The sequence below is a fragment of the Salvelinus alpinus genome, chromosome 1 (genome assembly GCF_045679555.1).
Source record: "Salvelinus alpinus chromosome 1, SLU_Salpinus.1, whole genome shotgun sequence".
NCBI classification, from domain to species: domain Eukaryota; kingdom Metazoa; phylum Chordata; class Actinopteri; order Salmoniformes; family Salmonidae; genus Salvelinus; species Salvelinus alpinus.
The window spans coordinates 117,184,832-117,200,249 of record NC_092086.1 but is presented as its reverse complement, the minus strand read 5'-3'; the positions used below and the strand labels follow the sequence as shown (position 1 = coordinate 117,200,249).

The 15,418-nt window shown below is 48.8% G+C and overlaps 1 protein-coding gene across 3 annotated transcripts in view; it reads left to right on the top strand.

Annotated features, from left to right (window-relative positions):
* Positions 1–15,418, top strand: part of palm2akap2 (PALM2 and AKAP2 fusion) — a 240,811-nt gene that overhangs the window by 183,167 nt on the left and 42,226 nt on the right. The gene's annotated exons all lie outside the window — the stretch shown is intronic.

Genomic DNA, 15,418 nt, shown 5'->3' with positions numbered 1-15,418 from the left:
ACTGCAGCTAGCTGGCTGGTCTCTTACACATGAGGAAAGAGGACAACAGCTAACTTTGGGCAGGGTAAGTACTGCAGCTAGCTGACTGGTCTCTTACACATGAGGAGAGAGGAAAGGGTGGAAGCAGAAATATAGGGCACTGTGTGTTACTTTGTTGTAGTGAGTATTTTGGGCCATGTATCTCAGTCTGAGGAAAGAGAAGAGGCGGAATCTGACCTAAGCAATAAGAAGGTTTTACTGTGGAAGTCCCTCACTGTGTTGAAGAATAACACACAGAGGTACTTTACCACTAGCCTCTTCGCTCTGGGAGACCTGTACGCAGAAAACTATTTGTATAGCCCGAAGGCATTCTAGATTCTAGACTGGTAAGGCTTTCCAAGTTCTAGACTGGATTTCCAGATTCTAGACTAGATTGGTAAGGCATTCTAGATTCTAGATTGGTAAATCATTCTAGATTGGTAAGGCATTCTTGTTTGGTAAGGCATTCTAGTTTGGTAAAGCATTCTAGATTGGTAAGGCATGCTAGATTCTAGATTGGTAAAGCATTCTAGACTGGTAAGGCATTCTAGTTTCTAGACTGGTAAGGCATTCTAGATTCTAGATTAGTAAGGCATTCTAGATTCTAGATTAGTAAGGCATTCTAGATTCTAGACTGGTAAGGCATTCTAGATTCTAGATTGGTGAGGCATTCTAGATTCTAGATTGGTAAGGCATTCTAGATTCTAGATTGGTAAGGCATTCTAGATTCTAGATTGGTAAGGCATTCTAGATTCTAGATTGGTAAGGCATTCTAGATTCTAGATTGGTAAGGCATTCTAGTTTCTAGATTGGTAAGGCATTCTAGATTCTAGATTGGTAAGGCATTCTAGATTCTAGATTGGTAAGGCATTTTAGACTGTAAGGCATTCTAGATTCTAGATTGGTAAGGCATTCTAGTTTCTAGATTGGTAAGGCATTCTAGATTCTAGATTGGTAAGGCATTCTAGTTTCTAGATTGGTAAGGCATTCTAGTATCTAGATTGGTAAGGCATTCTAGTTTCTAGACTAGTAAGGCTTTCCCGATTATAGATTTGCCTTTGATGCGTTGGGCAGACCGCACCACCCTCTGGAGAGCCCTGCGGTTGCAGGCGGTGCAGTTGCCGTAACAGGCGTTGATACAGCCTGACAGGATGCTCTCAATGGTGCATCTGTAAAAGTTTGTGAGGGTTTTAGGGGCCAAGCCACATTTCTTCAGCCTCCTGAGGTTAAAGAGGTGCTACTGCACCTTCTTCACCACACTATCTGTGTGGTTGGAACCCTTTCAGATCATCAGTGATGTGTACGCCGAGGAACTTTCCCCCTTCTCCACTGCGGTCCCGTCGATGTGGATAAGGGGGTGCTCCCGCTGCTGTTTCCTGAAGTCCACGATCATCTCCTTTGTTTTGACGTCGAGGTGTTATTTTAACTCAGGAGAGCAGAACCTTCCTTAATATGAGAGATCTCCCACCAGCTGTTGTTAACGAAGAGACACACCCCTCACCCCTCGAGTTTACCCAATGCTGCTGTTCTGTCCTGCCGATGCACAGAAAAACCTTCTAGATGTATATTATCAGTGTCCCTGTTCAGCCACGACTTCGAGAAAATCTCTGAAAATCTCTGGGATTAGAGCCTGGTCCTGGATGAGTCTCTGGGATTAGAGCCTGGTCCGGGATGAGTCTCTGGGATTAGAGCCTGGTCCGGGATGAGTCTCTGGGATTAGAGCCTGGTCCGGGATGAGTCTCTGGGATTAGAGCCTGGTCCGGGGTGAGTCTCTGGGATTAGAGCCTGGTCCGGGGTGAGTCTCTGGGATTAGAGCCTGGTCCGGGGTGAGTCTCTGGGATTAGAGCCTGGTCCGGGGTGAGTCTCTGGGATTAGAGCCTGGTCCGGGGTGAGTCTCTGGGATTAGAGCCTGGTCCGGGGTGAGTCTCTGGGATTAGAGCCTGGTCCGGGGTGAGTCTCTGGGATTAGAACCTGGTCCGGGGTGAGTCTCTGGGATTAGAGCCTGGTTGAGCAGTAGGTCCTCTGACTCGTTGAGGTTAGTGGTCGCTGTTCTGATGCCCAAAAGCTCTTGTCGATCGTAGGAAACGATATCGGAATAATTATATTCAAAAAAAGTTAGCAGTGCACAAAAAAACACTCAAAATAGCAGAATTGTTCAGAAGGCCGTAAAATGGCTGCTCACCATTGCAGCGCCGTTCTCAATGGCCCGTAAGGAATAAGGTGCCATTTGGGACACACCTTCTATTCCCTAAAGGAGCTCATTTAGCTGTCCTGAGATGGCCAGGGGAATACACTGCTATTATTCTGCTAGCTAGTGTCTTATTAACAGTGGTGAGGGATGTCTCTCTCTGTCTCTGTGTCCTAGTGTCTTATTAACAGTGGTGAGGGATGTCTCTCTCTGTCTCTGTGTCCTAGTGTCTTATTATCAGTGGTGAGGGATGTCTCTCTCTGTCTCTGTGTCCTAGTGTCTTATTAACAGTGGTGAGGGATGTCTCTCTCTGTCTGTCTGTCCCTGCAGTGTTTCATTTTATAGACTTAGCTAGCTCTCCAGCTAACAACACATTGGCCAGAGTAGACATCTAGTGTTACCAGCTAGGAGGGGATCACTTCCAAGAAAGGAAGAGAGAGAGGAGGGAAGGGGAGTTTTTGCTGTAACAGTGGGTGTTGCTGTAACAGTGTGTGTTGCTGGGACAGTGTGTGTTGCTGTAACAGTGTGTGTTGCTGTGACAGTGTGTGTTGCTGTGACAGTGTGTGTTGCTGTGACAATGTGTGTTGCTGTAACAGTGGGTGTTGTTGTAACAGTGTGTGTTGCTGGGACAGTGTGTGTTGCTGTAACAGTGTGTGTTGCTGTAACAGTGTGTGTTGCTGTGACAGTGTGTGTTGCTGTGACAGTGTGTGTTGCTGGTGTGTGTTGCTGGGACAGTGTGTGTTTCTGTGACAGTGTGTGTTGCTGTGACAGTGTGTGTTTCTGTAACAGTGTGTGTTGCTGTGACAATGTGTGTTGCTGTAACAGTGTGTGTTGCTGTGACAGTGTGTGTTGCTGGGACAGTGTGTGTTGCTGTAACAGTGTGTGTTGCTGTAACAGTGTGTGTTTCTGTAACAGTGTGTGATGTAGAGGTGGTATGAGACATGTGTTCTAGTGACTGTGCACTGTTCCGTCGTCAGCTGGTTTCACATGACTGTTGATGTCATTATCAACTCAGGCTGGAAGACAGTGGCGAGGCATTCAGGGACACAGAACATCAGAGAAGACAGGGCCCACACATCACACATCACTCACACATCACTCACACATCAGAGAAGACAGGGCCCACACATCACTCACACATCACTCACACATCAGAGAGAGAGGACAGAACAGAGACTCATTGAGATATAGATATATAGAGAGAAGGAGGTGGAGAGGGAGGTAGAGAGGGAAGAGAGGGTTGCTTGATAAACCAATTGCTGGGTTGCTTGATAAACCAATTGCTGGGTTGCTTGATAAACCAACTGCTGGGTTGCTTGATAAACCAACTGCTGGGTTGCTTGATAAACCAACTGCTGGGTTGCTTGATAAACCAACTGCTGGGTTGCTTGATAAACCAACTGCTGGGTTGCTTGATAAACCAACTGCTGGGTTGCTTGATAAACCAACTGCTGGGTTGCTTGATAAACCAACTGCTGGGTTGCTTGATAAACCAACTGCTGGGTTGCTTGATAAACCAACTGCTGGGTTGCTTGATAAACCAACTGCTGGGTTGCTTGATAAACCAACTGCTGGGTTGCTTGATAAACCAACTGCTGGTTTGCTTGATAAACCAACTGCTGGGTTGCTTGATAAACCAACTGCTGGGTTGCTTGATAAACCAACTGCTGGGTTGCTTGATAAACCAACTGCTGGGTTGCTTGATAAACCAACTGCTGGGTTGCTTGATAAACCAACTGCTGGGATGCTTGATAAACCAACTGCTGGGTTGCTTGATAAACCAACTGCTGGGTTGCTTGATAAACCAACTGCTGGGTTGCTTGATAAACCAACTGCTGGGTTGCAGGCATTGGGTCACTTAGTTGAGATGTTTTCTTTAAAAACTGCTGGGTTATTGAGATATGACCCAGCGGGTCAGATCACAAGGCTGGAGGGAGGTCTTGTAGGGGCGTGCCTGTTAGATAGTTATTTTTGGTCACCCTTGAGAGTAAATGTCATTCAGATGAATCTGTTCTGTTGCATTGTTATCACATGTTAATAATGATAATAATTTATTCCATTTATATAGGGTTTTACAAAGAATCGCAAAGTGATTCAAAGCACACACATATTTCTGGGGGGGGGGGGGGAACAACCTCACGACATAATGAGACGGACAGTCATTAGAAAGTTCATGGCTTGAGTGATCATCGGAGGGAGGTGGTCAGAGGCAGGCAGGAAGTGCAGTCTCATCAAGGTGTCTCGCTGTCTCTGGCTTTTCCAAAGTTTAACTCAGTCAGATGACGTTTGAGCTAAGCCACTAGAGTCCATAGCTACTCCTTCACTAGAGTCCATAGCTTCTCCTTCACTAGAGTCCATAGCTTCTCCTTCACTAGAGTCCATGGAGTCCATAGCTACTCCTTCACTAGAGTCCATAGCTACTCCTTCACTAGAGTCCATGGAGTCCATAGCTACTCCTTCACTAGAGTCCATAGCTACTCCTTCACTAGAGTCCATAGCTACTCCTTCACTAGAGTCCATAGAGTCCATAGATACTCCTTCACTAGAGTCCATAGCTACTCCTTCACTAGAGTCCATAGAGTCCATAGCTACTCCTTCACTAGAGTCCATAGCTTCTCCTTCACTAGAGTCCATAGCTTCTCCTTCACTAGAGTCCATGGAGTCCATAGCTACTCCATCACTAGAGTCCATAGCTACTCCTTCACTAGAGTCCATAGCTTCTCCTTCACTAGAGTCCATAGCTTCTCCTTCACTAGAGTCCATAGATACTCCTTCACTAATCAAATCAAATCAAGTTTATTTTATATAGCCCTTCGTACATCAGCTAATATCTCGAAGTGCTGTACAGAAACCCAGCCTATAACCCCAAACAATGCATGTGTAGAAGCACGGCGGCTAGGAAAAACTCCCTAGAAAGGCCAAAACCTAGGAAGAAACCTAGAGAGGAACCAGGCTATGAGGGGTGGCCAGTCCTCTTCTGGCTGTGCCGGGTGGAGATTATAACAGAACATGGCCAAGATGTTCAAATGTTCATAAATGACCAGCATGGTCAAATAATAATCAGGAGTAAATGTCAGTTGGCTTTTCATAGCCGATCATTAAGAGTATCGCTCCTGCTGTCTCTAGAGAGTTGAAAACAGCAGGTCTGGGACAGGTAGCACGTCCAGTGGACAGGTCAGGGTTCCATAGCTGCAGGCAGAACAGTTGAAACTGGAACAGCAGCAAGGCCAGGTGGACTGGGGACAGCAAGGAGTCATCATGCCCGGTAGTCCTGATGCATGGTCCTAGGGCTCAGGTCCTCCGAGAGAGAGAAAGAAAGAGAGAAGGAGAGAATTAGAGAGAGCATACTTAAATTCACACAGGACACCGGATAAGACAGGAGAAGTACTCCAGATATAACCAACTGACCCTAGCCCCCCGACACATAAACTATTGCAGCATAAATACTGGAGGCTGAGACAGGAGGGGTCAGGAGACACTGTGGCCCCATCCGATGATACCCCCGGACAGGGCCAAACAGGAAGGATATAACCCCACCCACTTTGCCAAAGCACAGCCCCCACACCACTAGAGGGATATCTTCAACCACCAACTTACCATCCTGAGACAAGGCCGAGTATAGCCCACAAGAGTCCATAGCTACTCCATCACTAGAGTCCATAGCTACTCCTTCACTAGAGTCCCTAGCTTCTCCTTCACTAGAGTCCATAGCTACTCCTTCACTAGAGTCCATAGAGTCCATAGCTACTCCTTCACTAGAGTCCATAGCTATTCCTTCACTAGAGTCCATAGCTACTCCTTCACTAGAGTCCATAGAGTCCATAGCTACTCCTTCACTAGAGTCCATAGCTACTCCTTCACTAGAGTCCATAGCTTCTCCTTCACTAGAGTCCATAGCTACTCCTTCACTAGAGTCCCTAGCTTCTCCTTCACTAGAGTCCATAGCTACTCCTTCACTAGAGTCCATAGAGTCCATAGCTACTCCTTCACTAGAGTCCATAGCTATTCCTTCACTAGAGTCCATAGCTACTCCTTCACTAGAGTCCATAGAGTCCATAGCTACTCCTTCACTAGAGTCCATAGCTACTCCTTCACTAGAGTCCATAGAGTCCATAGCTACTCCTTCACTAGAGTCCATAGAGTCCATAGCTATTCCTTCACTAGAGTCCATAGCTATTCCTTCACTAGAGTCCATAGCTATTCCTTCACTAGAGTCCATGGAGTCCATAGATACTCCTTCACTAGAGTCCATGGAGTCCATAGCTACTCCTTTACTAGAGTCCATAGCTACTCCATCACTACTACCAAAATGAAGCAGCCACTGGGATGAAGCTGGTGCAGTTGCGTGACACCAGAAAGCACACCACATTTCAATACTAATTCAAAAGCAGCCTTGTAACTTTGTCGTCCCTGTGATCCTCATCATCATTTCGGCTTCTCTCCATCCTCAACCCCCGGCATTCAGATCAAAATAGCTAGCCAGCTAGCGTTAGTGTCTCAGAGAGAGAGCAGCCCAGGGCCCTCAGTGTCTCAGAGAGAGAGAGCAGCCCAGGGCCCTCAGTGTCTCAGAGAGAGAGCGCAGCCCAGGGCCCTCAGTGTCTCAGAGAGAGAGCGCAGCCCAGGGCCCTCAGTGTCTCAGAGAGAGAGAGCAGCCCAGGGCCCTCAGTGTCTCAGAGAGAGAGCAGCCCAGGGCCCTCAGTGTCTCAGAGAGAGAGCAGCCCAGGGCCCTCAGTGTCTCAGAGAGAGAGCAGCCCAGGGCCCTCAGTGTCTCAGAGAGAGAGCAGCCCAGGGCCCCCAGTGTCTTAGAGAGAGAGCAGCCCAGGGCCCCCAGTGTCTCAGAGAGAGAGCAGCCCAGGGCCCCCAGTGTCTCAGAGAGAGAGAGAGAGAGCAGCCCAGGGCCCCCAGTGTCTCAGAGAGAGAGCAGCCCAGGGCCCTCAGTGTCTCAGAGAGAGAGCAGCCCAGGGCCCTCCGTGTCTCAGAGAGAGAGCAGCCCAGGGCCCTCAGTGTCTCAGAGAGAGAGCAGCCCAGGGCCCTCAGTGTCTCAGAGAGAGCAGCCCAGGGCCCCCAGTGTCTCAGAGAGAGCAGCCCAGGGCCCTCCGTGTCTCAGAGAGAGAGCAGCCCAGGGCCCTCAGTGTCTCAGAGAGAGAGCAGCCCAGGGCCCTCAGTGTCTCAGAGAGAGAGCAGCCCAGGGCCCTCAGTGTCTCAGAGAGAGAGCAGCCCAGGGCCCCCAGTGTCTCAGAGAGAGAGAGCAGCCCAGGGCCCCCAGTGTCTCAGAGAGAGAGAGCAGCCCATGGCCCTCAGTGTCTCAGAGAGAGAAAGCAGCCCAGGGCCCTCAGTGTCTCAGAGAGAGAGAGCAGCCCAGGGCCCTCAGTGTCTCAGAGAGAGAGCAGCCCATGGCCCCCAGTGTCTCAGAGAGAGAGAGCAGCCCAGGGCCCTCAGTGTCTCAGAGAGAGAGCAGCCCAGGGCCCCCAGTGTCTCAGAGAGAGAGAGCAGCCCAGGGCCCTCAGTGTCTCAGAGAGAGAGAGCAGCCCAGGGCCCTCGGTGTCTCAGAGAGAGAGAGCAGCCCAGGGCCCCCAGCGTCTCAGAGAGAGAGCAGCCCAGGGCCCTCAGTGTCTCAGAGAGAGAGCAGCCCAGGGCCCTCAGTGTCTCAGAGAGAGAGCAGCCCAGGGCCCTCAGTGTCTCAGAGAGAGAGCAGCCCATGGCCCCCAGTGTCTCAGAGAGAGAGCAGCCCAGGGCCCTCAGTGTCTCAGAGAGAGAGCAGCCCAGGGCCCTCAGTGTCTCAGAGAGAGACCAGCCCAGGGCCCCCAGTGTCTCAGAGAGAGAGAGCAGCCCAGGGCCCTCAGTGTCTCAGAGAGAGAGCAGCCCAGGGCCCTCAGTGTCTCAGAGAGAGAGCAGCCCATCTGCAAACTTGATGATTGAGTTGGAGGCACAGATGTCCACGCAGTCATGGGTGAACAGCGAGTACAGGAGGGGGCTGAGGGGGCTCTGTACCTCCTGGTTGGCAGCATCCACTATCAGTCTCTGTTCCTCCTGGTTGGCAGCATCCACTATCAGTCTCTGTTCCTCCTGGTTGGCAGCATCCACTATCAGTCTCTGTACCTCCTGGTTGGCAGCATCCACTATCAGTCTCTGTACCTCCTGGTTGGCAGCATCCACTATCAGTCTCTGTTCCTCCTGGTTGGCAGCATCCACTATCAGTCTCTGTTCCTCCTGGTTGGCAGCATCCACTATCAGTCTCTGTTCCTCCTGGTTGGCAGCATCCACTATCAGTCTCTGTTCCTCCTGGTTGGCAGCATCCACTATCAGTCTCTGTTCCTCCTGGTTGGCAGCATCCACTATCAGTCTCTGTACCTCCTGGTTGGCAGCATCCACTATCAGTCTCTGTACCTCCTGGTTGGCAGCATCCACTATCAGTCTCTGTACCTCCTGGTTAGCAGCATCCACTATCAGTCTCTGTACCTCCTGGTTGGCAGCATCCACTATCAGTCTCTGTACCTCCTGGTTGGCAGCATCCACTATCAGTCTCTGTACCTCCTGGCAGCAAATCAAATCAAATCAAATGTATTTATATAGCCCTTCGTACATCAGCTGATATCTCAAAGTGCTGTACAGAAACCCATCCTAAAACCCCCAAACAGCAAGCAATGCAGGTGTAGAAGCACGGTGGCTAGGAAAAACTCCCTAGAAAGGAGCATCCACTATCAGTCTCTGTACCTCTGTACCTGCCAATGACGTATTTGCGTCAGTCGTTACTATGGCAATTCAAGATATCTCTACCCGTACCTCTAATAAATGTTGTTCAAGATCAACCTATTACAAAATAGAGATGTCTGTATGTTAAGATCTCATGCTTGGTGTTAATGGATTGAATACGTCTCTTTGCTCAGCTTTACTTCCTGAACTGTTTCCATCCCCCTTTGAAGCAGGGTACTCATTCTAAACACACTAAAAATGTTTGGAAGATTGCATCTATTATATTGTCATCTGCATATCATTTTGAATCGTTAGAATTACCATTGTAATTCAATGGTTCCAGAGTCGTGAGTCAATGTTGACCCCGGCAGAATGGCTCCACCGTGTGGCAGAAAGAGATAACTACACTCTGCAGAGGCACTGCACCAAGACCCACAACGCCTCTCAATGTTACACACACAGAGAGAGAGAGAGAGAGAGAGAGAGAGAGAGACAGAGAGACCGAGAGAGAGGAGAGAGAGAGAGAGAGAGAGAGAGAGAGAGAGAGAGAGAGAGACAGAGAGACAGAGAGACAGAGAGAGAGAGAGACAGAGAGAGAGAGAGAGAGAGAGAGAGAGAGACAGAGAGACAGAGAGACAGAGAGAGAGAGAGAGAGAGAGAGAGAGAGAGAGAGAGAGAGAGAGAGAGAGAGACAGAGAGACAGAGAGAGAGAGAGAGAGAGAGAGAGAGAGAGAGAGAGAGAGAGAGAGAGAGAGAGAGTTAGCCTAGATAAATGTGGCGGAGTCTGGCTTAGAGGACATTAAAGGACAGAGAGGGGTTGGAGGAGGAGTGGTGGAGGGAGTAGAGGGAGTAGAGATAGTAGAGGTAGTAGAGGGAGTAGAAGGAGTAGAGGTGGTAGAGGGAGTAGAGGTAGTATAGGTAGTAGAGGGAGTAGAGGTAGTAGAGCTGGTAGAGGGAGTAGAGGGAGTAGAGGTAGTAGAGGTAGTAGAGGGAGTAGAGGTAGTAGAGGTAGTAGAGGTGGTAGAGGGAGTAGAGGTAGTATAGGTAGTAGAGGTAGTAGAGGGAGTAGAGGTAGTAGAGGTAGTAGAGGTGGTAGAGGAAGTAGAGGTAGTATAGGTAGTAGAGGGAGTAGAGGTAGTAGAGCTGGTAGAGGGAGTAGAGGGAGTAGAGGTAGTAGAGGTAGTAGAGGGAGTAGAGGTAGTAGAGGTAGTAGAGGTGGTAGAGGGAGTAGAGGTAGTATAGGTAGTAGAGGGAGTAGAGGGAGTAGAGGTAATAGAGGTAATAGAGGTAGTAGAGGGAGTAGAGGTAGTAGAGGGAGTATAGGTAGTATAGGTAGTAGAGGGAGTAGAGGTAGTAGAGGGAGTATAGGTAGTATAGGTAGTAGAGGTAGTAGAGGGAGTATAGGTAGTAGAGGGAGTATAGGTAGTATAGGTAGTAGAGGTAGTAGAGGGAGTATAGGTAGTAGAGGTAGTAGAGGGAGTAGAGGGAGTATAGGTAGTATAGGTAGTATAGGTAGTATAGGTAGTAGAGGTAGTAGAGGGAGTATATGTAGTATAGGTAGTAGAGGTAGTGAAGGTAGTAGAGGTAGTAGAGGTAGTAGAGGGAGTATAGGTAGTATAGGTAGTAGAGGTAGTAGAGGGAGTATAGGTAGTAGAGGGAGTATAGGTAGTAGAGGTAGTAGAGGTGGTAGAGGGAGTAGAGGTAGTAGAGGTAGTAGAGATAGTAGAGGGAGTAGAGGTAGTAGAGGGAGTATAGGTAGTAGAGGTAGTAGAGGTAGTAGAGGGAGTAGAGGGAGTAGAGGTAGTAGAGGGAGTATAGGTAGTAGAGGTAGTAGAGGGAGTAGAGGTAGTATAGGTAGTAGAGGTAGTAGAGGTAGTAGAGGTAGTAGAGGTGGTAGAGGGAGTAGAGGTGGTAGAGGGAGTAGAAGTAGTAGAGTTAGTAGAGGTAGTAGAGGTAGTAGAGGGAGTATAGGTAGTAGAGGTAGTAGAGGTAGTAGAGGGAGTAGAGGTAGTAGAGGTAGTAGAGGGAGTATAGGTAGTAGAGGTGGTAGAGGGAGTAGAGGTAGTAGAGTTAGTAGAGGTAGTAGAGGTAGTAGAGGGAGTATAGGTAGTATAGGTAGTAGAGGTAGTAGAGGTAGTAGAGGGAGTAGAGGTAGTAGAGGTAGTAGAGGTAGTAGAGGTAGTAGAGGTAGTAGAGGGAGTATAGGTAGTAGAGGTAGTAGAGGTAGTAGAGGGAGTAGAGGTAGTAGAGGTAGTAGAGGGAGTATAGGTAGTATAGGGTAGTAGAGGTAGTAGAGGTAGTAGAGGTAGTAGAGGGAGTAGAGGTAGTAGAGGTAGTAGAGGGAGTATAGGTAGTATAGGTAGTATAGGTAGTAGAGGTAGTAGAGGTAGTAGAGGGAGTATAGGTAGTATAGGTAGTAGAGGTAGTAGAGGTAGTAGAGGGAGTATAGGTAGTATAGGTAGTAGAGGTAGTATAGGTAGTAGAGGGAGTAGAGGTAGTAGAGGTAGTAGAGGGAGTATAGGTAGTATAGGTAGTAGAGGTAGTAGAGGGAGTAGAGGTAGTAGAGGTAGTATAGGTAGTATAGGTAGTAGAGGTAGTATAGGTAGTAGAGGTAGTAGAGGTAGTAGAGGGAGTAGAGGTAGTAGAGGGAGTATAGGTAGTATAGGTAGTAGAGGTAGTAGAGGTAGTAGAGGGAGTAGAGGTAGTAGAGGTAGTAGAGGGAGTATAGGTAGTATAGGTAGTATAGGTAGTAGAGGTAGTAGAGGTAGTAGAGGTAGTAGAGGGAGTATAGGTAGTAGAGGGAGTAGAGGTAGAGGGAGTAGAGGGAGTAGAGGTGGTAGAGGGAGTAGAGGTAGTATAGGTAGTAGAGGGAGTAGAGGGAGTAGAGGTAATAGAGGTAGTAGAGGGAGTATAGGTAGTAGAGGTAGTAGAGGGAGTAGAGGTAGTAGAGGGAGTATAGGTAGTATAGGTAGTAGAGGGAGTATAGGTAGTATAGGTAGTAGAGGTAGTAGAGGGAGTATAGGTAGTAGAGGTAGTAGAGGTAGTAGAGGGAGTATAGGTAGTAGAGGGATCATAGGTAGTATAGGTAGTAGAGGTAGTAGAGGGAGTATAGGTAGTAGAGGTAGTAGAGGGAGTAGAGGGAGTATAGGTAGTATAGGTAGTAGAGGTAGTAGAGGTAGTAGAGGGAGTATAGGTAGTATAGGTAGTAGAGGTAGTAGAGGTAGTAGAGGTAGTAGAGGTAGTAGAGGGAGTATAGGTAGTATAGGTAGTAGAGGTAGTAGAGGGAGTATAGGTAGTAGAGGTAGTAGAGGGAGTATAGGTAGTAGAGGTAGTAGAGGTGGTAGAGGGAGTAGAGGTAGTAGAGGTAGTAGAGATAGTAGAGGGAGTAGAGGTAGTAGAGGGAGTAGAGGTAGTAGAGGTAGTAGAGGTAGTAGAGGGAGTAGAGGGAGTAGAGGTAGTAGAGGGAGTATAGGTAGTAGAGGTAGTAGAGGGAGTAGAGGTAGTATAGGTAGTAGAGGTAGTAGAGGTAGTAGAGGTAGTAGAGGTGGTAGAGGGAGTAGAGGTAGTAGAGTTAGTAGAGGTAGTAGAGGTAGTAGAGGGAGTATAGGTAGTATAGGTAGTAGAGGGAGTAGAGGTAGTAGAGGTAGTAGAGGTAGTAGAGGTAGTAGAGGGAGTATAGGTAGTAGAGGTAGTAGAGGTAGTAGAGGGAGTAGAGGTAGTAGAGGTAGTAGAGGGAGTATAGGTAGTATAGGTAGTAGAGGTAGTATAGGTAGTAGAGGTAGTAGAGGTAGTAGAGGGAGTAGAGGTAGTAGAGGTAGTAGAGGGAGTATAGGTAGTATAGGTAGTAGAGGTAGTAGAGGGAGTATAGGTAGTATAGGTAGTAGAGGTAGTAGAGGGAGTATAGGTAGTATAGGTAGTAGAGGTAGTATAGGTAGTAGAGGGAGTAGAGGTAGTAGAGGTAGTAGAGGGAGTATAGGTAGTATAGGTAGTAGAGGGAGTAGAGGTAGTAGAGGTAGTATAGGTAGTAGAGGTAGTATAGGTAGTAGAGGTAGTAGAGGTAGTAGAGGGAGTAGAGGTAGTAGAGGGAGTAGAGGTAGTAGAGGGAGTAGAGGTAGTAGAGGTAGTAGAGGTAGTAGAGGGAGTAGAGGTAGTAGAGGGAGTATAGGTAGTATAGGTAGTATAGGTAGTAGAGGTAGTAGAGGTAGTAGAGGGAGTATAGGTAGTAGAGGGAGTAGAGGTAGAGGGAGTAGAGGTAGTAGAGGTGGTAGAGGGAGTAGAGGTAGTAGAGGTAGTAGAGGGAGTAGAGGTAGTAGAGGTAGTAGAGGGAGTAGAGGGAGTAGAGGTAGAGGGAGTAGAGGTCGTAGATGTAGAGGGAGTAGAGGGAGTAGATGTAGAGGGAGTAGAGGGAGTAGAGGTAGTAGAGGGAGTAGAGGTAGAGGGAGTAGAGGTAGTAGAGGGAGTAGAGGTAGTAGAGGTAGTAGAGGTAGAGGGAGTAGAGGTAGAGGTAATAGAGGTAGTAGAGGGAGTAGAGGTAGAGGGAGTAGAGGGAGTAGAGGGAGTAGAGGTAGAGGGAGTAGAGGGAGTAGAGGGAGTAGAGGGAGTAGAGGTAGAGGGAGTAGATGTAGAGGGAGTAGAGGGAGTAGAGGTAGAGGGGGTAGAGGTAGAGGGAGTAGAGGTAGAGGGAGTAGAGGGAGTAGAGGTAGAGGGAGTAGAGGTAGTAGAGGGAGTAGAGGGAGTAGAGGTAGAGGGAGTAGATATAGAGGGAGTAGAGGGAGTAGAGGTAGAGGGAGTAGAGGTAGTAGAGGGAGTAGAGGGAGTAGAGGTAGTAGAGGGAGTAGAGGTAGTAGATGTAGAGGGAGTAGAGGGAGTAAAGGTAGTAGAGGGAGTAGAGGGAGTAGAGGTAGAGGGAGTAGAGTTAGTAGAGGGAGTAGAGGGAGTAGAGGTAGAGGGAGTAGAGGGAGTAGAGGTAGAGGGAGTAGAGGTAGTAGAGGGAGTAGAGGGAGGGAGTAGAGGGAGTAGAGGGAGTAGAGGGAGTAGAGGGAGTAGAGGGAGTAGAGGGAGTAGAGGTAGTAGATGTAGAGGGAGTAGAGGTAGAGGTAGTAGAGGTAGAGGGAGTAGAGGGAGTAGAGGGAGTAGAGGTAGAGGGAGTAGAGGGAGTAGAGGGGGTAGAGGTAGAGGGATTAGAGGGAGTAGAGGGGGTAGAGGTAGAGGGATTAGAGGTAGAGGGAGTAGATGTAGAGGGAGTAGATGTAGAGGGAGTAGAGGTAGTAGAGGTAGAGGGAGTAGAGGTAGAGGTAGTAGAGGGAGTAGAGGGGTTAGAGGTAGAGGGATTAGAGGTAGAGGGAGTAGAGGGGGTAGATGTAGAGGGAGTAGAGGGAGTAGAGGGGGTAGAGGGAGTAGAGGGGGTAGATGTAGAGGGAGTAGAGGGAGTAGATGTAGAGGGAGTAGAGGGAGTAGAGGTAGAGGGAGTAGAGGGAGTAGAGGGAGTAGAGGGAGTAGAGGGAGTAGAGGGGGTAGAGGTAGAGGGATTAGAGGTAGAGGGAGTAGAGGGGGTAGATGTAGAGGGAGTAGAGGGAGTAGATGTAGAGGGAGTAGAGGGAGTAGATGTAGAGGGAGTAGAGGGAGTAGATGTAGAGGGAGTAGATGTAGAGGGAGTAGAGGGAGTAGAGGGGGTAGAGGGGGTAGATGTAGAGGGAGTAGAGGGAGTAGATGTAGAGGGAGTAGAGGGAGTAGATGTAGAGGGAGTAGATGTAGAGGGAGTAGAGGGAGTAGAGGGGGTAGATGTAGAGGGAGTAGAGGGAGTAGAGGTAGAGGGAGTAGAGGTAGTAGAGGGAGTAGAGGTAGAGGGAGTAGAGGTAGTAGAGGGAGTAGAGGTAGAGGGAGTAGAGGTAGTAGAGGGAGTAGAGGGAGTAGAGGGAGTAGAGGGAGTAGAGGGGGTAGATGTAGAGGGAGTAGAGGGAGTAGAGGGGGTAGAGGGAGTAGAGGGGGTAGATGTAGAGGGAGTAGATGGAGTAGAGGGGGTAGAGGTAGTAGAGGGAGTAGAGGTAGAGGGAGTAGAGGGAGTAGATGTAGAGGGAGTAGAGGTAGAGGTAGTAGAGGGAGTAGAGGGAGTAGAGGGAGTAGAGGGAGTAGAGGGGGTAGAGGTAGAGGGATTAGAGGTAGAGGGAGTAGAGGGGGTAGATGTAGAGGGAGTAGAGGGAGTAGAGGGGGTAGATGGAGTAGAGGGGGTAGATGTAGAGGGAGTAGAGGGGGTAGAGGTAGTAGAGGGAGTAGAGGTAGAGGGAGTAGATGTAGAGGGAGTAGAGGGAGTAGAGGTAGAGGGAGTAGAGGGAGTAGAGGGAGTAGAGGGAGTATAGGTAGAGGGAGTAGAGGTAGAGGGAGTAGAGGGAGTAGAGGTAGAGGTAGTAGAGGGAGTAGAGGGAGTAGAGGGAGTAGAGGGAGTAGATGTAGAGGGAGTAGAGGGAGTAGATGTAGAGGGAGTAGAGGGAGTAGAGGGAGTAGAGGGAGTAGAGGTTGAGG